The sequence below is a fragment of the Rattus rattus genome, chromosome 8 (assembly GCF_011064425.1).
Source record: "Rattus rattus isolate New Zealand chromosome 8, Rrattus_CSIRO_v1, whole genome shotgun sequence".
Taxonomy (NCBI): Eukaryota; Metazoa; Chordata; class Mammalia; order Rodentia; family Muridae; genus Rattus; species Rattus rattus.
In genome coordinates this window covers 31,066,191-31,079,552 of record NC_046161.1, presented here as the reverse complement: position 1 = coordinate 31,079,552, position 13,362 = coordinate 31,066,191, and the positions used below count along the sequence as shown (strand labels likewise).

At 46.2% G+C, this 13,362-nt stretch overlaps 1 pseudogene; it reads right to left on the bottom strand.

The window, feature by feature from the left end:
- Positions 1-9,107: 9,107 nt before the first annotated feature.
- Positions 9,108-10,261, bottom strand: LOC116907097 (annotated as a pseudogene).
- Positions 10,262-13,362: the final 3,101 nt, after the last annotated feature.

Genomic DNA, 13,362 nt, shown 5'->3' with positions numbered 1-13,362 from the left:
ATTCTCACAAAGCCACTTCACGTGTGCCAGAAACCTACAGGTCCACCGTACCCCAAACTGCCACCGTACCTCCACTGGGTGTCACTGCCACCCTCCTGGGATGGTCCACTCGGACATCGCTGTGCCTGAGTTAATCCCTAAGGTTCAGGCTCCTCATGAACACCTGGTATGTATCGTACAACCTTGTGCTAACCAGCATGGAAAGGGGAATGAGCAAGACAGAAGACACCAGAGCAGAGAGTGTGATGGCAGAGACCCAGTATAAGCCAGCATCAAAAAAGCTAAAGGGGAGGAGCATGTATCTGACGTCACAGCGATGGGTCCCTCAGGCCTCTAGGCCAGCTGTAGATAGACTAGACCAGGCCTCCCACAGAGGCGTGGGACATACTTAGTAATGTCAGTCTCCTACTATGGGTTTCCTGAGGCAATGTTCCAGACCAGCTCATCCTGGGAGTTACTGAGAGAGCCCAGGAAAACCCTACCAGTCCCTTGTCCTGGGTAAACAAAGCCGGATGCCGAGGACAGGAGCCGGAAGTGCTTAGGTAGAGAGCAGAAAGTTGGCAGAGCGATGGGTAGAAAGACCACTGTCTAACTTAAAGACGTGGAGTCAGAGAGCTTCTCAGAGGCAGGTTGCCAAGGGAACCATCATGGTTCGGGAACCCCCGCTCCACTATTTACACTGGATCTGCTTTCCTCTCTATGATTGGAAACTGTCATTCCTGTGAACTCAGTACCTCACGCAAGACGGTACCCACGATAGTAAATCCATGAGCATCACTCTCCTAGTAAGGAAACATTTTTCTTCTTTTGCCGTCTCCTCATTCAGTAGCATTTTTCCTAGTTTGAACCGCAACAGTAAGACATGATAAGCATGAGACACATAATATGGTATTTTTGTCTTAGGATTTGAGAAAGGAGTTGGGCTCTCCATCCTACTCAGCTCAGCCTTGGTGTATCCTGTATAAACCCCACATATACACTATTTCCAGTGTAGATCTCTGAGCAGGTCCCCATAACCACAAGAGCCTTTGGTAAGCTCAGCGGCATCACTTCCCACAGGGTCTGCAAACACTAGACAGTCTTCTGTCTTGCCCTTCGTCCCTCTCCTCCCACCCCTTGTCTCACCACCTAGGAGGCAACAAGGTCACAGCTCTGTTAAACTGCTGTCACGGTTTGGTGAGTCCACAATCCAGAGACTGTTTTTCAGGAGCGGCCCCTTGCTCAGAACAAGTAAACAGTTTTCTCACCACCCCAATGACATGGCCAAGGTCATCTCCCTGAATGCTGGCTGGAGGAAGGAATAAACGGAGAAGCAAGAAATAGCCAGATGGTCTTCAGGCATCTGTAAGCCGGCTTAATCAGCTGTGTGTTCCTTGGCACCAGAGACTGAACCAAACCCAGGAGGTTTATGTTGGCCAGCTCAATACTGTTAGCCTACAGAACTTGGTGATTACGTGTGGCAGGGTTGTGATTTGCCAGAGCATGGTGAGCCTGGGTTCTGCTGCCGAGATGTGAGGTGCAGGATCCAAGGCAGCTGTTAATTGGAGAGGTAAAAGAGCTGCCCATGGTCTGGTAGGGACAGCTCAAGGCACAGTATTATATTTAGGGAAAGTGTTGATCCTCCTCGGTGGAGCTTGGTCACCAGGAAAGCCACTGACAGTCTGCACGTATAAGCATTGATGGGAGGCCTTAGGGGATTGTGGGAGCGGGTTGGGAGTGGGAAAGTGAGCAGTTCCTTACAAGACACAGGAAAGCGCTGGTTGTACCAAACCTGCATTTGGTTCTTGGGCTTCTTAGTTCATGCAGGTACCTAGATTAGAAAGCGAACCCAAGCAGATAGCTCTGCTGCCGGGCTGAAAAGAGAAATTCAAGTGCGGACCTAGGGCCTCTCAGGCTGGGCCTGGTCCTCCTCCTGTCTGGCACCGTTAAACAGTCAGTTATGCACGCTAATCTCAGTGGGCCTCACGGAACTAGCACTGGGTGTCTATTAGTCTTCCAAGGGAGCTGCAGAAGGTTCTGTCCTCTTCAGTCCTGACCACTCCATCCCTCAGCCACTTCCAGGGAATAATCAGGAATAGCTGAGACCTGTGTCATTTTGCTCCACAGCCCATCAAATACAGCCTAGCTATATGCTTTGAGGAACGCTAACTTTTAAAATCCACACTGGGAGAATTATATATCACTCCGTCCCCTCGGCCTATCTGCTGGCTGCTTCTCCTCCTCTCCCCCTGCCCCTTGTGTCCTGGGATAATGTTTTTATACAGATCCTTCCTATTTGCCATGGGTACCTCAGATCAGTTGAGCCATGCTCTGGCCTGTTCATATAGTGTTGCCTGACCCACTATCTCTAGACACTGTTCTGACTTCTGTTGCTTTGCAAACTATTGCTTATAGGTGAGACTGAAGCATTATTCACACTTTTAGCTCATTTTCTACAATGATGTGGGAGGTGCCACGTGCATGCCACAACGCACATGTGGAGTTCAAAGGACAACGTTCAGAGTTGGTTCTCTCCTATCACCATGTCGGCTCTGACACAGAACTCAGGTTAGCAGGCTTGGTGGCAAGTGCCTTTGCTAGTGAGCCATCTCCCTGGGCCATAACCCCACCCCCTCCATGTTTGCAGGAGTGGTGTTGAGAAGGCTCTCGCTGTATGGCACTAGCTGGTCTGGAACGTGCTATTTACAGCAGACTGGCCCCAAACTCACAAACATCCATCCGCCTCTGCCTCCTGAGTAAGATTAAGCCATGGACTCCATTTTTGATGTATAGTTTCTGCTTCAGACAGAATTTAACACACTTCTGGTAAAAAAAAAAAAAAAAACAGGAAGTGCATGTGAAATGTCCTAGAACTTAGTGGGAATAACTGTCTAGCTGCCCCACGGAAGACCCCAGGGCCCAGCTCTAAGATCACAGCCCACATTGACTGGCGTCTCAGCCTTTCTCTTCTGGGGGAGTTGGAAACAAGCAGAAAGCTCTAATCCTAAAAGGAAGATGGGCTCTGGCGAGACTCTAAATGGTAACCCAAGGTCTTTATTGTTCTCCCTGATCAGAATAACTGTTTATTTCAGTCTTGAAATGTTTCTTCAAGGAATAGGGATGCTATCCTCTTTTGAACTTAATCTCCTAAGCTAAACTGAGTAAAGAGCCAATGGTGACTTGTACGGGATTGTAGAATCAGTGCAAATCTGGCATAAGATGATCTCTGAGGCTCGGCCCACTAAAACACCATGTGGCCACGATGCCACAAAGAAGCAATAGACATGAAGAATATATATATACATAATATATATAAGCCCTGGAGGCTTTGTGTAGACTTGCTCACAAATGGCAGGAGAGGGTGGGGATTAGCTTCTAATCCCACTGTCCTCCCTTCCCTTCCCTTCCGGATCCACTGGCTTTTTCCCCGCGTGACTGTGTCTTTACACCTTGCTCCATCGGCTTATGCAGAAGACAGGTTATTTTAGTTTACTATTCCTGTTATAAAAGCAATAAAACAGCAAGTGCTAGTAACAAACACGTCATAGAACACTCTCCTCAGACACAGCACATACTGACTGGATGTACTCTCTTCATCTCCATAGGAACAGAGTTCACCATAGCGCATGTCTGATAGCAAAATAACCAAGCGTGTTTCCCCTGCTGTTCCCAGTCATTGGGCTTATCATTTAATAGTTAGTTGGCTAGATTACCCTGTCCAGTAAATATGCACTAAATCTTTGTTGATGACCATGCGCTATCCAGCTTGCCAACATGATAAGTAATGCTGCACAATATTTCGGATTATTTCTTAGGATTAAAGATGTTGAGTGCCATATCAAAAAGCTATGACTATCAGTAGACTACTTCCTGAGACCCGAACTATGCCACCAGTCTGTCCTCACTCCCATCGCCGTCAGTCTGTCCTTTCTTTGCCATCAGATGATACTTTCACTGCAGGCTGCATGTTCTCTTGTTTGGATTCACATTTTTTTCCCATGCAATCAAGATCAACTCTTTGTATGTGATTCGTCATTTGAAAAACACCTGTAGTACCATTTGTCTTGTAAGACCATAATGTTATCCTCATCAAGTTGTGTGAAATACATGTGTGGGTTTTTTCCAGATGCAATAAAGATATTAACCTTTTTATTGAGAATATATTTTTCCATATACCTACCTTTTCAATTTTAGATTACAGACCCACATAAAATTATATTGCCCAGAGGTTAAGAACATAGACTACTCTTGCAAAAGACATGACTTTATTCTCAGCGCGTACACTAGGTAGCTCATAATTACCTATAATTTAAGTTCCAGGGGTTTTAATGCCTCTGAACCACCTTGGTACTTGAACTCAAGTATACAAATACTCTCTCTCTCTCTCTCTCTCTCTCTCTCTCTCTAAAAATATTTTTTAATTATTTAATCTTGTAATATGCTCATAATCTTTTGGTTTTGGGGTCTATTCTAAAATGTTAACAATACTCTAAAACCATTTTAATGTTATGCTAAGTTACTTTGTTATTTTAATATTACATTTATTTACTTAGCGTTTGTGTGTTCTCATGCCACGGTATGGGTGTGGAGGTCAGAGGATAATCTTCAGAATTCAGTTCTCTCCTTCAACCATATCAGGTCCAGGCACTGAACTAAGATAACCAGCCTGGCAGCCAGCGCCTTGGCTTTACTTCACTCCATCTGAAACACTGCAGTGTGAGGCATATCAAACTGATTCTACGTTTTCCTCTTAAAATACAGTTAACTATGAGGCTGCAGATTTAGCTCAGTGGGAGAGATTCAATATCCTGCAACACACTGGGGCAGGGTGGATTGGGGCAGAGCTCAGTTCTAATACTTCTAACACCTCCTTTAAGAAATCTGTTTTGCATTTTCTCTGGCTATCTCCTTTTTCGTATTGGTTTCTATATCCTAAGCTCAAAAGATTCTGGGGATCTATGAATTTGTTTTTTTTTTTTTCTTGTGCCAGTTTTTTGTTTGGTTGGTTTTGGTTTTGGTTTTAAGACTGATTTATCATGTATGTAGCGTTCTGTCTGCATGTACACCTGCAGCCCAGAAGAGGGCACCAGATCTCATTATAGAGGGTTATGCTTGGAAATAGTCCCTAACAGTAAGCTCTCGGCTTGATGAAGGCCCTTTACCTGCTGTGGCCTGTCTTCCAGGTCCTATGCAGCCCTGCAGTCCTTGACATTTGTGATGCCTCTGAGCCAGCAGCTTCAACCTCTGCTTCTTCCTCAGTCTGCAGACAGCAGAGCCTTGTCTACTGGATTTCTTTCTCTTACCAGTGCTGGGCACCTAACGTGTTCTGCAGACATGAGAAGAGAATGGAAAAAGGGAAAGCAGGTAGCCCCTGTGTACAGAAGAGGTTTGTGTGGGCCAGGACATGTTGCAGCACTGACTTTGGTGTGAAAACAGGGATCTCAGGGATCCTGTTAGCTTCTGGACCACACAATTCCAGGTTTACCCAGGTAAGACTGCAAAAGGAAGAAGGGGCTAACAATGCTGGTCACAGTCATACTTAAAGCCTTTACATGTATTTGGGTATAGACATTCTTGGAAACACAAAACCACTTGGCGCACTGTGGGAATTGTGTGGCCGTGGGTGATTTCCTACACGCTCGTTGCTGTCTACTGCAGAGATTAGAAACTTTGAAGGAAACTCTTCCCAAAGAGGAGAAAACGACAGATCCCATTCGAAGCCTTCATATCACAGCACTCATCAGCCTGGCTCTGAGCTGCTCTGTGCTCTTCAGGGGGATATTCTATCTAAGAAGAGTTTCTAAGTGTTTGTGAACAGCCTGCTTGACTTTTACTATAGTTTGGAAGCCTTAAGACTGTGATCACAGCTGGACATAGTAACATAAACCTTTAATTCCAGCACTCAGGAGGTAGAGGCAGGAGGATAGGGGTTCAAGGTCAAAGTGATCTAACTCAAAATGAGTTTTAGGGGGCTATATAGACCTTCTCTCAAAAAAATAAAGACTGCAATCAGCCCAGAGGTTTACATGTGACAAGCTGTCCTACCAGGACCCAAAAATCCTGAAGACAGAAGAAACAGTTAAATCAACCAGTGATACCTCAACACCTTTCAAGAGCATTATTTTAAAAACCAGAGTGCTGGACCAGTTCATGAAGGGCTATAATCCTAGCTACTCAAGAGCTTGAGGCAGGGGGCACACAAGTTCAACGCCAACCTGGGCAGTTAGACCTTGTCCCAAAGGGAGGGGGGAGGTAAAAAGAAATGAGCTCAGCGGTAGAGCCTACCATGTGTGAGAAGGGCCTAGCTTCAATTTCTAGGAGTGCACACTTGCACACATGTACTTGCACTCAAGCAACACATGTGCACACGCAGGCAGACACACACGCACGCTCGAATGCACACACACACACACACCTTAAGTTGAGCATGGTAGCATACACTTGTAATCCCAATACTCGGGATACCGAGACAGGAAGATGAGTTTGAAGCCAGTCTAGGCTACATGGGGAGACCTTGATAAAAAGAAAGAAGGGGGACCCTCTGAGGAATGAGTTTCGGTGATTGTGCATTAAATGTAAAGACCTGAGTTCGAACCCTAGCACCACAAGAAAAAAAGCCTTTTTCTTACTGGAAAAATTTCTATGAGACTAAAGTGTTGACAACTTGGTCATTCCCAGAACTTGCAGGCACAAGCCTCCTCCTCTCTCCCCACCCCCCTTGCCTTAGTTCTCTGGTACTTCTTTTTCTCCTCACTTTTACGGGGGAGGGAAAACTCTCTTGAGCAAGCAGAAAATTTTATCCAAGCTGTTTGGCAGGAATCTGGGTTCTAGGAAAGATTTATGTCTTGGTCTTTTGGCACTGCTTCCTGTTAGCTCACTTGAAATAACTGAGTAAATGAGTTCACTTTATCCTCTCGAAGTGGAGCCTAGGGCAGCTTGGTACCCAGCTGGGGTCTGTGGGGACTTGAGGCAATGTTCATGTCTCAGTCACTTACTCTGAGCTCAGCCCATTTTATGTCTATCTGAGATCATTAAATCGAGGTGGGCAGGGGACAGAGTCTAGGAATGAATGGTGTGATGGAAACTCCAGCGGGTGTCAAGGGACACCGCCAAAAGCGTGGATAAGGGGCTCAGAAGGCTGTCTACTCTACCCTCTCTCTCCCAGTCACCAGTCTTTGAGACAGGAGCAAGGCTGGTTGCTTTGAGTTTTAGCTTCAGGAGAGCTCTTCCAGAAAGTTCTCCCTAGCTGGGCACCGGGCACACATTTATAGTTAGAACACCTGACATGCAGCCGAGGCAGGGGGCTGCCACAAGTTCCAGGCTATATCTTGCCTTCTCTCCTGCTGACCTGTTACCATCTTAACACTAAACCCCTGAACAAGGTGGGTAGCCCCAGAAGAAAGGACATGAATTCTTCCTAGTTGGACTTTTGGGCCGGAGCAAGGCTATCACTCTCATATGGGTTAGCAAGATGGCTTGGAGGGAAAAGGTGCCTGCCACCCATTCTGGTGATCGGAACTCCTAAGAACTGCAAGGTAGGAGAGAAATGGTTCCTGCAAGCTATCCTCTGACCTTTACTTGCTGGCAATGGCACACATGCACACACAGACCCAATAAATAAATAAATAATAAATAAATAAATACATAAATACATAAATAGATAAATAAATAAATAAATAAATAAAACAAAAAAGGATTTGCCAGGCAGCTCTATTGTCATCTGAAGGAAGCAGGTCCAGAAAAGCACATAGAAGGTGCCTGGGAAATGAGTCAGCAGGGAAGAGTACTGGCTGCTCTTCCACGTGGTGGAAGACCCGGAGTGGGTTCCCATTACCCACGTGGTGGCTCACAACCATCTGTAAGTCTAGTTCCTGGGAGGTCCGATACCCTCCTCTGGCCTCTGAGAGCACAGGTGCACACACGGCTCACAGGTATCCACGCAGACAAGACACCCATGCACATTAAAAGAAAAAAGAAGAGCAAGCTACAGCCCAGGTTCTACACCTGCCCATCCAAGAACACTCCCATAAAACCCTCCAATCTTCCCCCATGCTGGGCCTAGTTCCCCCTCCCAGGATCCTCTCTGAAGACTGTGGAACTGCGACAGCTGTCTGCACCTAGATATCTAACTGACCTTGGGACATGTCTGTAAGGGACCTTAGGGAAAGAAGTGCGCCGTCTTAGAAGAAAATGAATGAGTTCCTGTGAGTTTACAAAGGCAGTTGAGGCAACCAGCGACCTCATGTAGACTGTGGCCTGCTCAGATCTCTCCTGAGTCAGCACCACCCAAACCTCAATAGACCCATGTTTCCTAAACTCAGGCGTCCTTTCTAGTAGTAGACTCCATCACATGTCTGGCCAGGGACCGGCTGTTTTCACCTTGCCCAGTGGGATGGAGTTCAGGGAAGTAAGCAAGAAAATGCTGGTTTCTAGTTGCTGGTTATCCTGGGAAGTCCTTTCCTTCTCGCCCAGGACTGTCTTCCCCAGCATCCCTGAAACTAGCAGACTAACTTGCTAGTTTGCAATCAGGGTAAAACAAAAGACACTTCCTATCTCGTTTGTTTGTTTGTTTGTTTGGTTGGTTGGTTGGTTGTTGCTTGAGATGTGGTCTTACTTCGGTAGCTCTGGCTGTCCCAGTACTCACTATGTAGGCAAGGCTGGGCCTTGAACTCACAGAGATCCGCTGACCTCTGCCTCCGGAGTGCTGGGATTACAGGTGTGCACCGCCATGCCTGGCTTCTACTTCTTTACTCGTCATTTACGCTGTAACCGCTGAGCATTAGAAATGAGCTGAGCATGACTACTACACCATTGGATCTTCTGTTTTCTTTGGGTTGGGGGGGGGGTTGGCTTTTATTTTTGCATGTAAACCATTGTGGGAGTCTTCACGGTGTGCACCCTAGAGATCACACTGGAGTTCTGAGGGCTCCAGACACTAGCTGAAAAGTCAGGTGACAGAAACAATGGTTCAGACCAATCACGTGATTACAAAGCTGGGGGCTCCAGCAGGGCTACAGGTGGTCAGGGATGGACGTCTAAGGTAGCAATGACATGGGAGGGGCAAGCACTGGGTCAGCCTTGAGCCACCTGGATGACATCAGGGACAGAGGACCTGGTGGCTCCAGGGATCCCCAGTCTATGCTTTACTTGACCAGGGAGTTCCTAAAGGACCTGCCAGCAAACTTGGCTTTGCTTCCCAGCTCTTCCTCAATTCTAAGGATCTTGTTCTACTTGGGCAGGCGCTCAGATCAGCAAGGGGCACCAGTCTTGACCTGCCCAGTGCAGAGCCCCACCACCAGGTCGGTCATGAAAGTGTCCTCAGTCTCCCCAGATCAATGGGACACCATGACACCCCAGCCTTTGGACTGGACCAGCTTACACACCTGCAGAGACTCAGTCACAGAGCCTATCTGGTTCACTTTGAGCAGGAGGCAGTTGCAGGACTTCTCTCCTGCAGCCTTGGCAATCCTCTTAGGGTTGGTCACTGAGAGGTCATCCCCCACCACCTGGATGCCTGCAGTAGCTGTGAGCTTCTGCCAAGCATCCCAGTCATCCTGGTCAAAGGGGTCTTCAATGGACACCACTGTGCAGTCCTGGATGAAGGACTTGTACAGGTCAGCCAGCTGCTTGGGTGTGTTGTACCGGCTGGCGTCATCTGGAGACTTGAAGTCCAGGTCATCCTTGCCAGTCCTGTAGAATTCGGAGGCAGCCACATCCATGCCGATGACAACCTGGTCAGTGTGTCCGGCCTTTGCCATTGCAGTCCTGAGCAGCTCCAGTGCTTCTTCCTTCTCCAGAACGTTAGGTGCGAATCCACCCTCATCACCCACATGGGTGGTGTCTTTCCCATACTTCTCCTTGATGACATTCTTCAGGTTGTGGTAAACCTCTGCTCCAATATCCATGGCTTCCAGGAAACAGGATGTCCCCACAGGCAGGATCATGAACTCTTGCATGGCCAGCTTGTTGCCAGCATGCTGTTGATCACATTGAAAGCCGGAACCAGTACGATGACTTCAGGGTTGCGGCCAAGTCAGCAGTGTGACGGTAAAGGGGCACCCGCTTTTCCAAGGCGCCAGCTTTGCAGACAGCCAGGGATGCCCCCAGGATGCATTTGCACCAAATTTAGATTTATTCTCAGTGCTGTCCATCTCACTCATCAGCTGGTCAATCTCCTCTTGCTCCACAACCCTCATTTCTTGCTAACCAGAGCAGGTGCGATAGTGTTATTGATGTGCTCACCAGCCTTTGAGACACCCTTCCTCATGAAGCGGCTTTTCTCATTGTCTCAGAGTTCTAGGGCCCCACAGACGCCAGTGGACGCACCACTACACCACTGGATCTTCCATTTTCATTTTAAATGGCAGTACCTGGAGAGGGACTACCGCACATCAACGGCATGGTATAGAATGTCCTTGAGTAAACTAGAGTGGCCTCTGCTTAGGTTACAGCCGCTTTGAGAGGCAGATGTCACATAGGACCCGTCTGAAGGAATGTATTGTTAGAATACAGTAGCTGCTTCAGGCTCAGGCCACAATACCTCGACAGCAGCCTTTCCCCTTTCACAGATACCAGGACGGACACCCTACCAAAACATCTTTGAATCTCTGGCTAACAGACATCCAGGCACCGGGGTTTCTCAGCTGGGGAAGTGAGTTTACACCAAAGGGAGGCAGTATTGGTGGCACATCTCCCCCTCCTGTTCCCCTGTTCCCACCTTCCCTGCTTCCTGCCTGGGGAATAGAGGGTTTGGCTGCAGACCTCTAATGTGAAGCGACCCCCATTTAGAGAAAGATATAAGAACACACACACACACACACACACACACACACACACACACACACACACACACACCCCTACCACATGGATCCTGATTTTCTCCCTTCTTTCTATTGTCTATCTGTCTCTCTGTGGCATTAATGACTCTTATAATGAACTCTATACTTCCAAGAATGTCCCAGTGTCCCTGTAAGCCCACATCCAGACCTTTATTGCCTAGGTTATTTTCAGTATTTGAGTGGAGTCATGGAAAGAACAAATAGAGAAACGTGTCCTTTCATACACACCCAAAAAGGGGTTCTGGCAGAGCATAAAGCTGAAGCGGTCATGGTTGTGTGGAAATAGAAGATGCTGCTGACATAGGAAATGCCTTTTGAAAGAGGTTAGGAGGCCAGTAATGGGAGATACAGCCAGAGAAGAGAAGCCACCAAACAGTGGCCCTTGAATTGCCTGAACCCCACCATGCCTTTCTCCCCTCAGATTGACAATGCCACCCTTCCTGAACTGGTTGCCTGGCACTCCCTTTGGGTTCTCCTCAGCTCCCCAGACTCCTGCCCCTCTCACCTCCTGGCTCAAAACAACCTCTTCTTTGATTGCCAGCTCCACCCACAGCTTGTCCAGGCATCTGGGCCTGAGGGATGATAAACGGGGCTTCTCATTTCAATAAAGTTTGTGTAGAATATTAGAAACAGCTGTGGGCCTCCACTGGCCCTGTAGAACCTGTGGGGGCCAGTGTAGAGGGAGGGGATTGACGTGCCAGACTATCAGGGCAAGGGTCTGTGTGAAAAGGTGCTTAGCCACCGAAGCAGACAGAGTTAGCAAGCTTTCACACCAACACCAGCTTCTGCCTGAAGCCTCAGGCTGGGGCAAAAGCAGAGAGCACTATGCAGTCAGAGGACACCTTCAAGACTGGTGGGTCTCCACTACCAGCCAGCATTGGCTTATCTTTATTGTCAGCTATCCTACAAATACCACATAGCTGGTTTTCTCACTTAACAAAAAGATCTCTTCAATTTGCGCATATATATATATACATATATATATATACATATATATACATATATATATATATATATGGTCATATGGTAATATAACTCATCGCTAAAATACTTCCCTCTTGCAAAACTGAAATTCTCTCTCAGTTAAACAATTCCCTACTGCCTCTTCTCAAATCCTGGCAAGCACCAGTCTATTTTCCATTTCTGTGATTGTGACTACTCTAGGGACTTCATATCAGTGAAATCATACAGGATTGGCCTTTCTGTGATTTATTGTTTTAATAATTGCATAATAGTATATTATGGGGGAAGATAGCTTAATAAAGTGCTTGCAGCACAAACATGAGAGCCTGAGTTTGATGCCCAGAATCCATGTAAAAAGCTGTACCTTTAATTTCACCTCTGGGGATGCAGACACAGACACAGATCCTTGGAACTCTGAGGCTGGCCAGTCTAGCCTCCTTAGTGAGCCCCACGCCAGTGGGAAGGTTGCTTCAAAAAGTAAGGTAGATGTCACTTGAGGTACTGGTACACATATCTGCATGCACATACATGTGCTATGTAATCATGCATATGCATACACACAAAATGTTACATTATATGGATATATATATCTGCCATTACTACATGAAATATATATACATGAGTACACTCCACATATAATTTCTTGCTTTTTTTCTCCTTATGGCTTAATTCCCAGACTTTATTTAAATTGGCTGAAGAAATTCCTATCTTTAGTGTTTATATGCCCTGATGGGCACCTTTCTCAAAAGGCTGAGGCACTGCCCATAACTACTAAGAGGGTCATTTCTGTTTCGACTTCCCCAGCATCAGGTGCGATCGTTCTGAAGTTTGAGTCTCCTGGTACATGCAAAGCATTATCACATTTTAAAATATGCATCTCATTGACTATTCATGAAGCACCTTTTCATAAATTCATTGGTCATTCAGTTTTCTTGTCTATAAATCATCTATTCATGTCTCTTGCCCCCTTTCTCCTAGGTTATAGTTCTTTCTTATGGATGGGTGGGGACTGCATTGTGTATTACAGATGTGAACCCTTTATTCGTGATATATATTGAAATATTTTCTCTGCTCTATTTATATCTGCTATCTTTCTTTTGCTCTGTAGAGTCCAGATTTTCTATTTTGTTAAGAAAAATCTCGGATTTTAGAGTGTATAGTCTCCTAACATTGTTTTCTCATGGAAATGTTTTAAATGTTACATTTAAATCTTGCATCTCTTTAAAATAAGAGGAAGTAGAAAGCTCAACCACTTTTTAAACTCAGACATAATTAATATATTATAGTTTTATTATAGTTAGTATATTATAGTTTTTTGTTTTGTCCTTTTTTTGTTTTTAAAGATTTATTTATTTATATATAAGTACACTGTAGCTGTCTTCAGACACACCAGAAGAGGACATCGGATCTCTTTACAGATGGTTGTGAGCCACCATGTGGTTGCTGGGATTTGAACTCAGGACCTGTGGAAGAGCAGTCAGTGCTCTTAACCACTGAGCCATCTCTCCAGCCCCAGTATATTATAGTTTAGTCCTCTAATTTTCACATGCCATGGTGCAGGTGTAACACACACACACACACA